We start from the raw sequence: 17,054 nt of genomic DNA on the forward strand, positions 1-17,054 counted from the left end.
GCCAAGGGACATCTGGGACCACCTGAAGTTGAAAGAGACAAGGAAGGACCCTCCCCTAGAGATTTCAGAGGGAGCATGACCCTCTGCTTGACTTCAGACTTCCAGCTTTCAGAACCGTAAGAGACAGTTTCTGTTGTTTTAAGCCACCCAGTTTACAGTACTGTGGTGAGGCAGTCCTAGGAAATGAACATGCCTCCCGTGTTTCTGTGGGTTGATGGGTCCTTCGTTGGGTCCTTCTCTCTCAGGATCTCTTAGTTGGGGCTGGGACTGGAGTCATTTGAAATCTTGACTGGAAAAGATGTCCAAGATGGCGCACTCACATGGCCACGGGTGATGCTGTCTTCGGCTGGGGGCTCAGCTGGGCCTGTGGACTGGAGCGCCCACATGTGGTCTCTCCATGGGACATGGATTTCTCGCCACACGGCAGGTCTCGAGAATGATCATTCCAAAGGGGCAGTAAGGCCCTGGCCAGAAATCAGTGCAGCATCTCTTCCTTTGTATTCTATTTGTCATACCCTTCAAGGAGGTATAACTCACAACTCCCTTTAAAGCAAACATAAGTGATCGAGGGTTGGTTCCTTGAGATGTTCTGAGCCATTGCCTCCCACAGATAATATGGATTGACAAGATGAGGTTGTAGAAAACATTCTTCAGGATAGCAAATGCTACCTGGGACCCAGAAGGCCTAAGAAAGCCCCCCAAGGGTTCCATGTGACCAGAAGAGCTTAGCTCCTTCAGTCCAGTTTTCCCCTCAGAAACTGTCTCACCTCCAGATCACAGCTTAGGAGGCTGGAGAAGACATTTCCTTTCTCCTTGTTTTTGAATCAGTTTTATAGCAACTATTATAATAATGTTCAGGGATTCACTAGCAGATGAGGGGAGATTCTCCCAGAAGGCCTCACAATTCTGTATTCAGCATGCCTCTGGTAAATGCCTCCTGAGGGGCCCAGATTGTGTTGGCTGCTGAGACAAGTTAATAAGTAGGAATTTTAGAAGTTCAAAAGAAAAGAAATGCTTGGATTCTGGAGAGATGGAGCCAAGAAGACTTTTTCCTTTTTCCTTTTCGGGCAGCAGAAGGTGTAGGAGCTCTGGGTCTCGGAGAAGCTGAGGAAGAAAGCTCCAGATACCAACTCTAGGGCTTGAACTGTGGGAACAGGAACCTGACCCCAGGAGCCTCTCACAGCCAGAGCACCCGGACTGAGACAGCGATGTGGCCAGAGCATGTGGTTCTGATCTGTATCAGGGAACTGGAGGCTTATGGATGATCCCCTGTCTCAAAGGAAATAGAGAACACCCTTAATTAGTTAAGGTCTTATTAAAGTCTAGTGAGATCTGCTCTAAGGGGCCAGCATCACCAGGATGCCGGCAGGGGAGGGCTGCTTACTCAACAAGTATTAAATGATATATATGTATGTATATAAATGATATATATGTATATGCAAAATAATGGAAAAATACAGAACATGATCAATAGGATCTATGCCGTCAGGTGACTGATGGGCCAAAGACTGCTGACCCAGGGGTTCCCATAGAACTCAGTTTCTCCATCTGTGAAAAGGGAAACCGCCTTCATATGTGAAACATGAAGAGGAAATGAACTGATGTGTGTAAACACTTGGCAGGGATCAGGCACTTCATAGTTGCTGGTTTCCCCTTCTCTCGCCTCTGATGCAAGAGCCCGAGTCATCCTGGGTTACTCTGAATCTCGCCCACACTGGTCTGTCACCAGGACAGTTCCACCATCCCGAATCTAGACCTTATGCTGTTGTCTAAACCCAGATGTCCCAAGGAAGTCTGAACTTGCCCTTGCAGGGCGCCTCACCCCCACACCAGGACTGTTTACAAGAGGGCAAACACTTGATCGGGAAAGCCACCTAGTTTTAAAATGGGAATATATTTGGACTGCAACTGTGATTGCAATTTGTAGATTTCACTACAGTCATGCTATCAAGCAGTGTTCAGGTTTATTAATTTTATATGCATTGGAGTCTTGGAAATTGTTAGTTCCTATGTATGGAAATAAATTTTCATGAAATGAACTACAAGCTCTGTTATATGGGACATCTTTAATACTAGAGTGAAATAGATTTTAAATTACATACCAGAATGGCAGGTTTCTGCTATAAGTTTGTGTTTAAAAAGGGGCAGAAAGAAAGTAAAGATTGAACAACAACAACAAAAAAAAAGAAAGTAGATGTATAGTCGCTATACTTTGGGTTACATTCAGGGAGAAATTATTTCCATTTTCCCTGAAATCCAGCCTTGTTTCCACCCTTAAGAATCCCTATAAAGACCGGGGTTATTTATCTCAACTCTACTGCTGGGAGCAACCTGGTACAGCCGGGATGGAGCTGTGGCTGAGCTGGAAGGAAATGATAAGGCGCCAAAGGAAGGTTGCAGTTTTAGGCAGCCTCCAAGCATCTGCTTCAGATCACTGGGCTTACACACGGAGGAAATAGGATCTTGCGGCCACTGGGCTGCAACTGGAGCCCAGACTCTCCCGTGACGGAACCGAGGCTATGCGGGCTGCTCTGTGGACCGGGGGAGGAACTGATCACTGAGATCACGTCGACAGCTGTCTGCTGGAAAATAAGGCTGCTTAGAGTGCTCTCTGAGTTAATTCCTCCATCTGCCCTGGGCCACCACTCTACGGGAGATATTTCATAACTGCTTAGAGAACGATTCAGGTCTTCACAAAATCAAATCGAGTGCAGAGCACAGAATTCCACGGAGACCAAGAGAAGGAGCTGTAGAGAATGTCTGCTGTTGAGAGGAAATGTGTTAAATTGAACCAAACGCTTAGATTTTTTTTTAAAGCATAAAGTTGCACATGACATCACTTTATTGGACTGACAAAGAAGGAAATAAAATTGAAAAGACAATTCTTTTAATCTAGTCAAAGAAAAGAAAAAATTTATTTACATTTCTTCTACAGTTTTCTGTTCCAGTCTCTTAAGATCCTTTTTTCTCTACCTAAGAATGCCTTAGAATTTTGAATCATCATTCTGTTATTACTAGAAATTTATCTCACGTTGTTATCAGGTGCGACTGCAAAGCAAGGATACTGATTCCACAAGCCATGCATGGAAATCAATGTCCTTATTTTATAATCAAAGCATATACAGGCTATGTGTGCATATATCAAGCCATTATGTTATATAAAATGAATACAATGTTACATGTCAATTACATCTCCATTTACAAAAACTTACTCAGTATTCTGTTTTCATAGAGTGTCAGATGTGATTTGGGACATCATTGGTGATCTCAGATTTTATTTGTTGGACCACAGAGTCAGGACCTAACAATTGATCTAGAACTTTGCATTTTCAAAATAGTTTACACTTCGAAAAGTCATCATGTATTATTTAATAACTTAATAATATTATCCACGCCCCTCCCCCATGGCCAAAATGAGATTATCACCAGATTGTCTCAGATTACAGATTCTTAGCGGCAGGAACCAGACCCATGCAGTTCCCCGTGTGTAACATTTTGTAATTAGATGCTTGCTAATATAATGCTTTGAAGTGTAAACTCAGTTTTTAACTTTTGGTCTTTTTATTTTCAACATAATGAACCATGAAAAGAGTGAAAATTTAATTTTTCTTATTGTGCCGTTTTAGACATTGTCAAGATTTCCTCAGTTGCAAGCATAGTTAGTTACAGAGAGGGGAGACATGACTACAGTCAGTCAGCAGCCATCATATCCACAACACAACCATCTTTGAAATAGTCCAGAGAGGAACCCAGAAGATGTGTCATGAAGGAGACCAAGTTAAAAGACTGAGTTGACTGTGGGTGGATTTCGTAAAGTAGTCACTGGTGGATGGGCCTCAGGAGTTTGGGCACTCCCTGAAATGCTCTATTTGGAAATTTTGAGAGTAGAGCAGTATCAATTGCTTACTCACATGCTCAAAGGAGTTCAGATTGTCCTGCAAAAAAAAAAAAAAAAGGTAAAAGCACAGTTCCATGTCTTCTGCTTTCCTGCTTCCATCAGGTCAAGGGTAGTAAGACATTGTGCAGATGCTGTTTGTCCAGTCTCACGTCTTCCCTTCTTCCTGCTAATAGAACCCTGATTTTACTCAGGGTGAAAGTGGGCCTAGCCTGAGAGGATGCGTCATGATATTCCAAAACCAATCAGGACAATCCTCTTCCATTAGACTGTCAACTTCCCAGCCCCCCTTTCAGTGAGGATGTCATCAGCAAGTGTTCCATTTCTTTCCAATGAGAAGCAAGAAGTAGTCTGCAGGGAAGCTTCTGAAGAGCTTTTACTTTCTTCGTACATGAGAAAGTAGTGGCTGAGTCAGCCCCTTCCCCCTTCTTTTTGCCTTGAACTTGTATGTGATAGTTGGAACTGCAGCATCTATCTTGTAACCTTGAGGTGATGTGCATGGGGATAATAGGCCAATATGCAAAATGGAGAGACAGAAAGAGTCTAAATCTTTAATGACATTGGTAAGCTGGCAGGCCAATCCTGATATAGACTGTCTTTGAGTTTCTTGTTAAGTAAACAATAAATGTTCTTTTGGTTTAAGTTACATTTAGTGGAGGATTTCTGCTACTTGCAGCCAAATGTACCTTAGTAGATACAATGAATAATCTTTTTCAGTTTAAAATATAATCAACTGATTCTGTTTAAGATGTACCACTAGTAGCTGGATGGTGTTTTCATTGGATGACACTAGCCCTATTACTGTGCTAGCCTGCTAAGTATACATGCAGGAAACAGATGGGGAAAATTAAGACTGAAAAAAGTGAACTTAAACAACATTTTTCCTGATATAAAGAATAGGCTTTTTACCTTATTTTTGGTTAATAATACCATAATCAATGAAAAGAGGTAATTATTTAGGCAAAGATACTACATCTCTACTTCCAGCTAAAGTGGGGTTAATTTTAAGCATCCATGCTTTTTTGTTCTAAATATTTATATCTCAATAAATGCTTATGCTATTTTATCAAATGACCTACATACTAATATAAAAGACAAATCTACTAATTAAAGTCTGAATTAAAAAAAATATATATATTTTTTCACACTCTGTTAAAGTCATTTTGACATATAAGTCACTTGGAAATTTGAGGAAAAGCCACTGAATTAACTTGGCATGTTCTCCAGGAAATTAGTCATGCACATTTCTATGGTATTTATATAAACTTACATATTACTTCACATATATCCATATATATATTTGTGGATTATTTTTGAAAAACTTTATCTCTACTTCACCAAAGGTGAAGGGTTGGAAGTTTATCAGTTAGCTTTTGCTGTGTAACAAACACCTCCAAAACTCAGTGGTTTAAACAACAGTGGTGTTATCAGTCACAGGTAGGTTGGTGTAGCCTGCACTTGACTGGGTTTGGTGCCAAGCTGAAGGTTGGATCCAGGTTGGCTTCACATTTCTTGGACCAGCAGGCTGGCCAGGACATGTTTTTCTCACGGCGATGACGGAAGTGTGAGATGCCAGAGGGCCAGCCCAGATGTATATTTCAAGTCTTTGCTTGTATAACATCCACTAACATGCCATTGGCCCAACTGAGTCAGAGGGCCAAGCCCAATATCAAGGGCATAGGAAATGGACTTCACTACTAGCTGGGAGAGGGGATTGCAAAGTCACATGCTAGGTTCACAGGAGGAGGGAGGGGAAGAGTTGAAAACAATGAAGGGAGGAGAGTTGGTAACAAAGGACCAGCTTCTGAATTGTTCTCACAATTCTTGGAACCCCACAGAGCCAAGAATTAGAGGAACAAATTAGGAAAGAGAGATGCCTCGTACTCCTACTGTGAGAGGTAAAACTCCTCCAACTGAACATGTTTAGGCTATTCTTGGAAGAATGATCTTGACAGTGCTTTTAAAAAGATCACCATCTCTTACCATATCTACATGAGAAGATGGATGTTGGCTGAATTTATTGTGGTAATCATTTCCCAATCTATGTAAATCAACCATCATACCGTACACCTTAAACTTATATAGTGATTATTTCAATAAAACTAGGGGGAAAAAAAGATCACCATCCACCACTATCATATTCATGTACTTTTCTAAAGCTAGCCTAGTATTTCTGTGCAATAGAGATAATTTATTTTGTCATTGCTGCTGTCTTGTCTCTCTGTATGCTAGAATTGTACAGAGGTTGTATTTACAAGATCCATAATGTGTTAATGACCAATATTTTTAACAATAGCTAAAATCAGGGCCATGTTCTTCATATGCATTCTTTTATTTGAATCATCACAGCCACCCTCTTAAGTAGGAATTTTTCATTATTCCCGTTTCACAGATGAGAAAGTTGAGTCCTGGGTTAAGTAACCTGCTGAAGATCACAGCTAACAGAGCCAGGAATTGAACCTGATACCAAACAGGACCCTGTGGGTTCCTCCCTAGTACAAACCTTTCAGTGTCCCCCATTTCTTGTTTAAAGGAAATAGGCTTCATTCAGCCTCTTTGACCTTCCCTGAGTTTCAAAGGGCAGATTTGAACAATTGTTAATGAGGGAAGGGAGGGGATGCAGTCAAAGGAGTCAACTGAGAGAAGAACATTCAAGAAACAATAGTGCAGCGTTGGGGCAGGGTCCTGGTTCCTTCTCAAGGAATATACATAACAATATCTTTAAGTTCTTCTGTAGGAACTTCCCCCTAAACCCTGACTCTTGTTTATAGAAAAACTAAAGTCTCCCAGGCCTTAGATGGTTTTTCCCAGAGGAATGCAGGGTCCTTCAGATTGCCAACATTCTAATTAAAAGCAATTTTCCTTTTTGTTACCAAGGCTGTTGCCCCCAGGATCATACCCCGGCCCCTCCCTTGAATAGAAACCAATTACTCTTATATAAGTTTCAGGAGGGAGCTGCAAGGAGAAGAAACAAAACTGGTTAGAACCAATGGAGCCCAAGAGGATTTGACTTCCAGTGGACCTTGAGCCTCATTATGCACTCGTTGTGATGTATTAGCATGCTAAGTGCCACATCCTCCTATACCATGACAGTTGATGATTGACATGACAAGCAGAAAAGCCCATAAAAGGATGGACGAGAAGGCGATTGGCTCCATCATATCTGGAAGGAACACATAGTAGTGAAAGCCTCCCATTAAAGTCCACGTGGCTAAATCCTAGCCGGAGCTGTCTCCACTGGCCATCTTGGCTGATGGCTCCCCACTTGAGCGCTTTTTTTCCTTTTCCTCTTTTGAGAAATAAAGCAGCTTTTCCCACTTTGCCCCTCTGCCTTGACTTAATGGACAGGGGAGGTGATCAAGCCCCTTAGGAGGGTGAGGTTCAAATGACTTTTGTAACTGAAATGGCATGAGCGTGGACCAGTCGGCATGGACACTGGTCCTCACCAGCCCATGTGGCCATGTTTCTGTCGCTTCGAGACCAGATGTGCTCAGCTCCCTCCCATTCACACCAGTACTGGTACTCAGCTCCATCACCCCAGCTCTGAATCCAAACTCCTGTGAGGTGCTTTTGTAAATAGAATCTACTGCCTGAGGGAAAGATTTGTCTCCATTTAGAAAATTCAGTTTCTGAAGGCAATTTCAAAAGAAGGTTTTCAAAGAGATTTTTATGCAGTGACTGGGATCAAGTGTACTGCTGATTGAGAACATATAAATTCTGGCATGTGTATTCAAAGACAAGTATTGTTATTTTGTCATCCTTCCTGGTGATTGATATATTTAGTAGTGGCTTCCAAGAAGTGACTGTCATTTTCATGAAATGTCAAGTCAGATGACAGATGTCTGACTTATTTGGGGAACCTTAAACCTAGAGAGAAAGGGAGATTATTGTTAAATTAGAGCAGTGGGTTAGATCATTACATTATGAAGGAAAAAGAGTTGCATTCAGAAAGAGAAACCAGTCATCCCAGTGTGACAGCTGTGCTAAGGGGAGAAGTTGTGCTGTTGGCTGTCAATGTGTAGGTTGCAAGATTGATGGAGTCCATAGGAAGAGAAACAAGAGCCCAGAGCAGAAATGGGGAAAGCTCAGCTATAAGTCCTGGCTTCTTTGACTCTCCATGCTTGCAATATTCTTTTTTTTAATTGAAGTCTAGTCAGTTTACAATGTTACATCAACTTCTGGTGTACAGCATGTTTCAGTCATACATATACATACATATATTCGTTTTCATATTCTTTTTTATAATAGGTTACTATAAGATACTGAATATAGTTCCCTGTGCTATACAGTATAAATTTGTTGTTTATCTATTTTATATACAGTAATTATTATTTGCAAATCTCAAATTCCTAATTTATCCCTTCCCACACCCTTCCTCCCCTGGTAGCAATAAGTTTGTTTTCTATGTCTATTTTGTAAATAAGTTCATTTGTCTTTTTTTTTTTTTTATTAGATTGCACATGTAAGTGATATCATATGGTATTTTTCTTTCTCTTTCTGGCTTACCTCACTTAGAATGACAATCTCCAGCTCCATCCATGTTGCTGCAAATGGCATTATTTTATTCTTTTTAGTGGCTGAGTTATATTCCATTGCATAAATATACTACAGCTTCTTTATCTAGTCATCTGTCCGTGGACATTTAGGTTGTTTCCACATCTTGGCTATTGTACATAGTGCTGCTGTGAACACTGGGGTGCATGAATCTTTTTGAATTAAGGTTCCCTCTGGATATAGGCCCAGCAGTGGGATTGCTGTATCATACAGTAAGTCTATTTTTAGTTTTTTGAGGAATCTCCATACTGTTTTCCATAACGTCTGCACCAAACTACATTCCCACCAGCAGTGTAAGTGGATTCCCTTTTCTCCACACCCTCTCCAACATTTCAACATTCTTTTAATAGTAGGTTTGCAAATAAGAAATTCTCTGAAAACAGAGCCAAGTAAAGAAAACACGGGAAATGTGGAGTTGGCTCTGGAGTTTGTGAATATAAGAGAGTCATTCCACCAAGGAGACTGTACCTTTTTGTAGCAACTTATTTCAACCTTACTTTAAAAGGAAATGTAAAAATTCTATTTGTTCTAAAATGCTCAATAACTAGGGACAAGTTGAATAAATATAGCCTGTCTATCATATAGAACATTAAGTAGGCATTAAAAACCATGTTTTCAGCAAAGCAATACTATATTTTTTCCCATACATTTATCTAAAAGGTCCAAAGCCTGCATGGAAATGACAAACGCCAAATTCAAATCAAGGTTTACTTTTTGAGAGAGAAAAGGGAAGATGGTGTTGAGGAGCAAGTAAATGGAGTTTATTAATCTGTTATGTTTATTTCTTCAGCTGGGTGCTGGGTCCACGGTGTTCACTTTATGAGTTTCTGTGCTGTTCGTATGCTTGAATTATTTACTAATTTTAAAAATCTTGTGTTTAGAGTCCAATCATATGCCGTGGTGATGACAAAATATTAAATGAACAAATCAACAGGATATAAAATATATACACATATATATATGATATCATTTTTATTTTAACATAATATACATATATATGAACATCTCCATATACAAACACACAGATATGTGAGTCGATGGAAGTTAAGAGGCTATCTCTGATGATTCTGATTTTCTTAATTATACTTTTTAAAATATATTATACATTTTATATATTATACATATCATACATTTTATATGTTCTATATATACATTTTACATATTATACATAGCATACATTATCTGAATGTTTTATAATAATATATCTTTAATAATCTAAGAAATGGTATTTTAAAATATTATGGTCTCTAATAATTAATCAAGGAATGCTTTGTAGAGTTTTGCTTTTTAAAATTATAGAAGTAATACATGAATGTGTTCTTATTGTAAAGAGTCTGGCCAGCCATGACGACACAGAGCTGAGTGGGGTGCTCCCTCCCCAGAGGTGACAGTTTTGTGTGCATCCTTCTAGTATTTTCTGTGCATTTTCCTTTGTATCTATGTACATGGAGCCCTCTTGTATTTACATACACATGATCATACTAGACCAGCTGTTTCATACTTTACCTTTTTCATTTTATACTACATCTTGGGAGCTTTTTAGATATCAGTGTATGTAGGTTTATCTCATATTTTTTGTTGTTGATTTTTTGGGGGGAATGTAATTAGGTTTACTTATTTATTATTATTACTATTATTGTATATATTTTTTAAATTTAACAGAGGGACTGGGGATGGCACCCATGACCTTGTGCATGCTAAACATGTGCTCTACCACTGAGCTGTACCCTCCCCCGCACTGAGCTATGCCCTCCCCCCACTGAGCTATACCCTCCCCCTAGCTATACCCTCCCTCCTTTTTATTTTAGTTTTTTTCTAGAGGTGGGGAGGTAATTACGTTTTTTAAAAATTTCTTTTCTTTTCTTTCTTTATTTTTTTAATGGAGGGTCTGGGGATTGAACCCAGGACCTCATGCATGCTACGCATGCACTTTACCACGCACCTATATCCTCCCCCATCTCATAATTTTAATTCAAAGATTTAAAAAATAAATTTAATTCTATTCACTTAATCTCATTCATTTTTAATAGCTGCATAGTATTTATAATATATAAATAAACATCTGTGTATAATATAGCTGTATCATTCATTTAACTAACTCCCTAATGATGTATATTAAGCCATTTCCTAGTTTTTTGCTATTATGAACACTGTTTCAGTGACTATCTTTATGTGCACAAACAAGGATTTTGTAGGAAACATTCCTAGAAATGGGTCTCTAGGTCAGAGGTACACACATATTCAATAATGACAAATACCACCAAACTGCCTTCCTGAAAGGTTTTATCACTTAATACTCCTGACATGTGAGTCCTGTTTCCTCAGATTCTTGCATTTCACTAACATCAAATCTTGAAAGACACGAGTTTATCAAGGACATTTGACAGATTTCTTGAATGAGCATGTATTCCTTTAATGAGAAAAAAAGGTTTAAAATTAAATCGAAAAGTTGCTTTCCAAGACTGAAAGCAAATGCAGTAATGTGTAAAAGTGGTTCTCTTTGGAAGATGGGCTGTGGGCCATTTTCATTTCTCTTTTAAGCTGAAAGAAAAGGACAGGTAATTAAAAACAAGAATGCTAACATTGAAACATAAATGTTACAGAATAAAATACGGAGAGAGAGAGAAAGAGACATCATAAGTCCCTGTCCAGTTAGCCATTGGATAGAAGAGAATTGGTTTGTGTATACTGCCACGTGATGCTGGGTTGAGTATTCAATATACAAAGACAGTTATCTGGAATAGACATTAGAGTGTTATTTAAAATGTTATTAAAACACATATAATCATTACACTGTGAGAGTAGAAATGACAATATCTTAGAAAAAATTGAATAATCTCACCATTTTCTGCTAGAATCCAGCCTACTTTAAAAGGATATTAGCTTGCAAAATAAGATAAGGTATGAAAAATAATAAAATTACGGGCAAAATGAATGTCTTTACTGAGAAATTTCTGCCAGTGTGAATTGACTGTTATACACTATTTTATATTTGGTCATTCTTTTAGCATTATCCTAGGATAATCTTTGTGTGAAGATATTCAAAAAGTAACTTATGAGGTCAATTTCCAGTGCAATATTCCAAGTTCCATGATTTTTTTGGCAAAAACTTCACAGGTGAGAGGAGGGTGATGACTCTGGAAAATGAATCACTCTTTCATGGATATGTTGCCCTTAGTTTAAAATGGCTGCTTTTTTAAACATATGGTTCTCAGCTGAAGTTTTATCACTGCTACTGTTTTTCTTCCCAAAAGATTATACACCAGTTTGATAAATTTCATCAGTGGGAAAATATTTTCTCCTCAAGTCAGGAAGGAATTTCTGCAGTTGGAAACATTTCTTCTATTAAAGATATTGAATTGGAACATGCTCTTCTTTTAACGGTAGGAATGTCTTTAGTCAACAGTCATTAGAACACAGAGAATTGCAAAGCAACACCTCACAAGAGTGCTGTGGGACTCGTACAAAACCAGATTTCAAAAGAATAGAGGAATCGCTTGACTTGGACGAATGTTGGCACGTGTGCGTGCAACAGCATTGCCCACCGGTCCATGGGTGCGGGAAGGGACGAGGTGGTCCAGGGAACCTGGCAGCTCAGACCCACTATGAATGTACAAGGGTTTGAGGGGGGCCATGGAACAATGGAAGAAATCAGGAAGATTTATTATCTAGAGAGTTGGAGTTCACCCACCCCAGACTCAGGATTTTGTCATTGAGCCTGGTCCTGATTGCAGGGTTCTGGTCACACACACTGCTTCTGAGATCCTAGACAATGATGTCTCTAGAGTCCAACGAAATTAACTTCCCCCACCGCCGCCCCCAATTCCCACCAGTCTAGGGAATGGGGTTGCTGAGGGGACCCAGGTCTCTGTCCTTGGGAGCAGGTCTGGGTTGCCTCGTCCGCCACCTGCCATCTTCTCACCTTGACATTGCCAACTAGCTCCTAGGCTCCAAGCCTCCATCCTTTGTTTCCTCCCTTCCTTGCTTTCCTCCTGCTTTCTTGACCTGTGTCCCTACCCTCCCTCTGCCTGCTGTCTTCCTCATCCAGTACAAGCAGGGCATGGACCAAAGCAAGCATTAAGTAAATGTCTTTTGAATGAATTCATAAATGGTCACATATGACTCTGACATTTAAACATATATGCAAGCATTTTAAACTCTTTTATGTTTGTCTAATTATACTGTATTTTTTCTGTAATGAGTTCCTTAGCTTGTTACTTACCAAATGAAGTCATTCTTAATTGTTTTCATTATACATTGTAGAGAATGCAAGCAGTGCTTTTTAATGGAAACATTTTGGGATTTGATGAAAAAAACTTGGATTCACTTTATCCAGACTGTCTGTCTTCAGAGAATCTGAATGCCTGATTCATTTCTCAACGGTTGTGTTTTTAGCCTAAACAGTCCTGATGCTTGTCCATCTTAATTCAGCAGAATTTCTTCTCTCTTCCTTTTCGAACTCCCTACCTCCCTCAATCCCTCTCTTAATCCTTTAGGTGCAGTGACCAAAAATGCTTGTTGTATTTCCTTTGGTGGCTACCTCAAAGTTTTTTATTCTTGTTAAGTTTGATGCTAGGGCAATAATATTTTGCTCCTTTTGGGGACTAAAGACCTTGTTTTCAAGCAACTGACTCCCCGGGGGCCTTTCCTAAGGCTTTGACCAAGGGCTCAGAGGTCTTCTTTTTTAATGCATAGAGGATTTATTTTATCCCTGAATAAGTTGCCTGGAACTTTCCTTCTGAGCAAATATCATTTCTCTGCAAGTAGGATCTTCTGGTGGGAGGGATGTCTGAACAAGTTCTCCTGAGTGATCACCACTTCCTTCTTTATTTAAAAATAACTTTGAGATGTAATTTATATACCATAAAGTCCACCCTTTTAAACTGTACAATTCAGTGGTTTTTAGTATATGTACAGAGTTGTACAACCATCCCCATAATCTAATTTTAGACCATTTTCATCGTTCCCTGGAAAACCTTGTATAATTTAGCGGTTGCTCCTGGTCCCTCCCTCGCCTCCTCCAGTCCCAGGCAACTGCTTTTCTACCTTCTCACTCTATAGATTTGCACATTCTAGACATTTCATATAAATGGCCCCATGCAATCCATGGCCTTTTGTGTCTAGCTGCTTTCCGTAACAATAACATTTTTGAGGTTCACCCATGTCGTAGCATATATGAGTACTTCATTCCCTTTTATTGTTGAGTAATATGCTGTTGCATGGACATACCACATTTTGTTCATCAGCTGATGGACATTTGGGTTGTTTTCACTTTTTGGTGATTGTGAATAATACTGCTATGAAGGTTCATGTACAAGTTATTGTGTGGATATGTTTTCATTTCTCTTGGTTGAAAGGAAATATTTCTAGGAGGGCAGTTGCAGGTTCCTATGGTAACTCTTTCTGTTTCACATTTTGCTGAACTGCCAGACAGTTTTCCAAAGCGGCTGCACCATTTGACACTTCACCAGCAATGTGTGAGGGTTTGGTTTCTCTACATCCTTGCTGACACTTGCTATTGTCTGTCTTTTTGATTATAGCCATCCTAGCAAGCGAGAAGTGGTGTCTCATTGTGCTTTTGATCTGCATTTCCTTGATGACTCGTGATGTTCAGCATCTTTTTCTGTGCTTGTTAGCAATTCACATGTCTTCTTCAGAGAAATGTCTATTCACACCTTTACCTATTTTTATTTTCATTATGTATACCATTTGGGATATTTGTCTGTTTATTGTTGAGTTGTTAGCGTTCTTCATATATTCCGGATATACCTCTTCCTTCTTTATGAACTATTTTCATGTGGCTTTTGGGACATGACACTCTGGTTTTCCCCTTTCTCACTGTTCAACCCTCTTCAGTCTTCTTTGCTGGCTCCTTCCTTTGTCCCTGATCTTTGTTGTTGTTGTTGTTAAAACAAATATTTTTTTTAATTTTATTTTTTATTTAAGTGTAGTTGATTTACAATGTTAGTTTCAGGTGTACAGCAAAGCCATTCAGTTATATGTAGAGATACAGATACATATTTTCTTTTCAGATTCTTTTCCATTATATGTTATTACAAGAAATCGAATATAGTTCCCTGTGCTATATAGTAGATCTGTTTTATATATAGTGATGTGTATCTGTTAATCCCAAATTCCTAATTTATCCCTCTCCCCGATCTTAAAAAAACCTTATTATTGAAGTATAACATATGAATAAAAATGGCTTAAATACGTTTTCACAGAGGTAATGCACCTGTTTACCAGCATCGAGACTAAGGAGTAGAACATGATCAACATCCCAGGAATGGTCCTCCTGTTCTCCTCAGTCACTGCCCGCACCAAGGATAACTAACTGTTCTGACTTCTAACATCATGGATGAGCTTTGCTTGTTAAGGAACTGTAAATAAACAAAACCATATAATACAGTCTTTGTTTTTACTTCTTTCATTCAACTTTATGTTGATCAGATTCATTCATATTGTTATATGCAGCTGTAGATTGTTCACTTGCATTGTTGTAGGGTATTCCATTCGGTAAATTTACTGCAATTTATTCATTCTACTGTTGATGGGCATTTAGATGTTTCTAGTTTGTGGCTCTTGGGAATAGCACTCTTAGGAACATTCCTGTACATGTGTTTTGGTAAGTGTACATACATACACCCATACATACATGCCTGCTAGATATAGACCTAGGAGTCGAATTGCTGTGATACAGAGTATTCAGTATGTGTTCAAGTTTAGTATCTACTACCTCTTCTCAATTTTCCAAAGTGGTTGTACCCATTTATAGTCCTATTAGCAGTATATAAGGATTTTGGTTGCTCCATATCCTTGACAACACTTGGTATCTTCTGTATTTTGTTTGTTTGTTTTAGTTATTCTAGTATGTATGTAGTGGTATTACATCATGATTTTATTGGCATTTCTCTGATAACTGGTGAAATTGAGCATCTTTTTATATTTATTAGACATTTGTACATTTACTCTGCTTTTTAAAAAATTTATTTTTAATTTTTTAAACTTTTTTATTGTATATATATATATTTATTGAAGTATAGTCAGTTTACAATATTGTGTCAATTTCTGGTGTACAGCATAATACTTCAGTCATACATGAACATACATATATTTGTTTTCATATTCTTTTTCATTATAGGTTACTACAAGATATTGAATATAGTTCCCTGTGCTATACAGTATAAACTTGTTTATCTATTTTGTATATATTAGTCAGTATCTGTAAATCTCGAACTCCCAGTTTATCCCTTCCTACCCCCTTTCCCCCTGGAAAACCGTAAGTCTGTTTTCTTTGTCTGTGAGTTTGTTTCTGTTTTGTAAGTAAGTTCATTTGTATTTCTTTAATTCCACATATAAGTGATATTATATGGTACTTTTCTTTCTCTTTCTGGCTTGCTTCACTTAGAATGACAGTCTCCAAGTCCATCCATGTTGCTGCAAATGGCATTATTTTATTCTTTTTTATGGCTGAGTAGTATTCCATTGTATAAATATACTAACTTCTCTATCCAGTCATCTGTCCATGGACATGTAAGTTGTTTCCATGTCTTGGCTATTGTACATAGTGCTGCTATGAACACTAGGGTGTATATATCTTTTTGAATTAAGGTTCCCTTTAGATATATGCCCAGGAGTGGGATTGCTGGATCATATAGTAAGTCTATTTTAAGTCTTTTGATGAATCTCCGTACTGTTTTTCATAACGGCTGCACCAACTACATTCCTACCAACATTGTAGGAGGGTTTCCTTTTCTCCACAGCCTCTCCAGAATTTACATTTACTCTTTTGGAATGCCAGTTTAAGCTGGGTAGTTTGGGGCCATTCTTAATATTTTGTTTCTTTTTCAAATTGTTTTGTAGGTGTTCTTTTTTTTTTTTTTTAATATATATAATCTGATGACAAGTGTTTTGTCAGCTATGAGTATTGTGGATTTCTTCTATTCTTTGGCCTGCCTTTTTTAGAATCTTAATGGTGTCTTTTGGAGACTAGTTCTTAATTTTAAAATAGTTTAATTCCTCTTTTTTTTTTTCTTTATGATGAGCACTTTTTGCATCTTGTTTAAGCACTTTATGCCCGTTGCCAGATCATAAAGACGTTTCTGTTCATTTTCTTCCACATTTAGATCAGTAACCCATCTGGTAAGAGGGAGAGGCCAAGATTTTTTTCCCCTAAGGATATCCAGTACCAATTATCAAAAAGACTCCTTTCTCCACTGCTCTGCTGGGTCACCTCTGTGATAAATCAGGTGACCTTATAGGTATGACTCTATTTCTGGACTCTCTGTTTTGTTTCCCATAGGTCCATTTGTCCATCTTTGTGTTAATATCACTATCTCAATTACCATAGCTTGAAAAAGCTAGGCTTTGGTGTCTGGTAGTGAAGTCTCCCAGCTTCAAGATTGTCTTGGCTCTTCCTTGGCCTTTTGCATTTCACACATATTTTAGAATCAACTTGCCAGTTTACACACACACACACACACACACACACACCCATAAACCTTTCTGGGATTTTGATTGGCATTGTGTTGAATCTAGGCATCTTCTACATCATAAATACGGCATTCCCTCTATTTACTTATGTCTTTTTAAAGTTTTTCCCAGT

The 17,054-nt window shown here is 38.5% G+C and overlaps 1 long non-coding RNA gene across 1 annotated transcript in view; it reads left to right on the forward strand.

The window, feature by feature from the left end:
* LOC123616790 (uncharacterized) overlaps positions 1 to 14,858 on the forward strand; it is a 37,654-nt gene extending 22,796 nt beyond the window's left edge. The window contains exon 3 of the long non-coding RNA XR_012508013.1: positions 14,674 to 14,858. This is a non-coding gene — a long non-coding RNA (uncharacterized LOC123616790). The remainder of the gene's footprint in view (positions 1 to 14,673) is intronic.
* The last annotated feature ends 2,196 nt before the right edge of the window (positions 14,859 to 17,054 follow it).

Source organism: Camelus bactrianus, chromosome 7 (genome assembly GCF_048773025.1).
Source record: "Camelus bactrianus isolate YW-2024 breed Bactrian camel chromosome 7, ASM4877302v1, whole genome shotgun sequence".
NCBI classification, from domain to species: Eukaryota; Metazoa; Chordata; class Mammalia; order Artiodactyla; family Camelidae; genus Camelus; species Camelus bactrianus.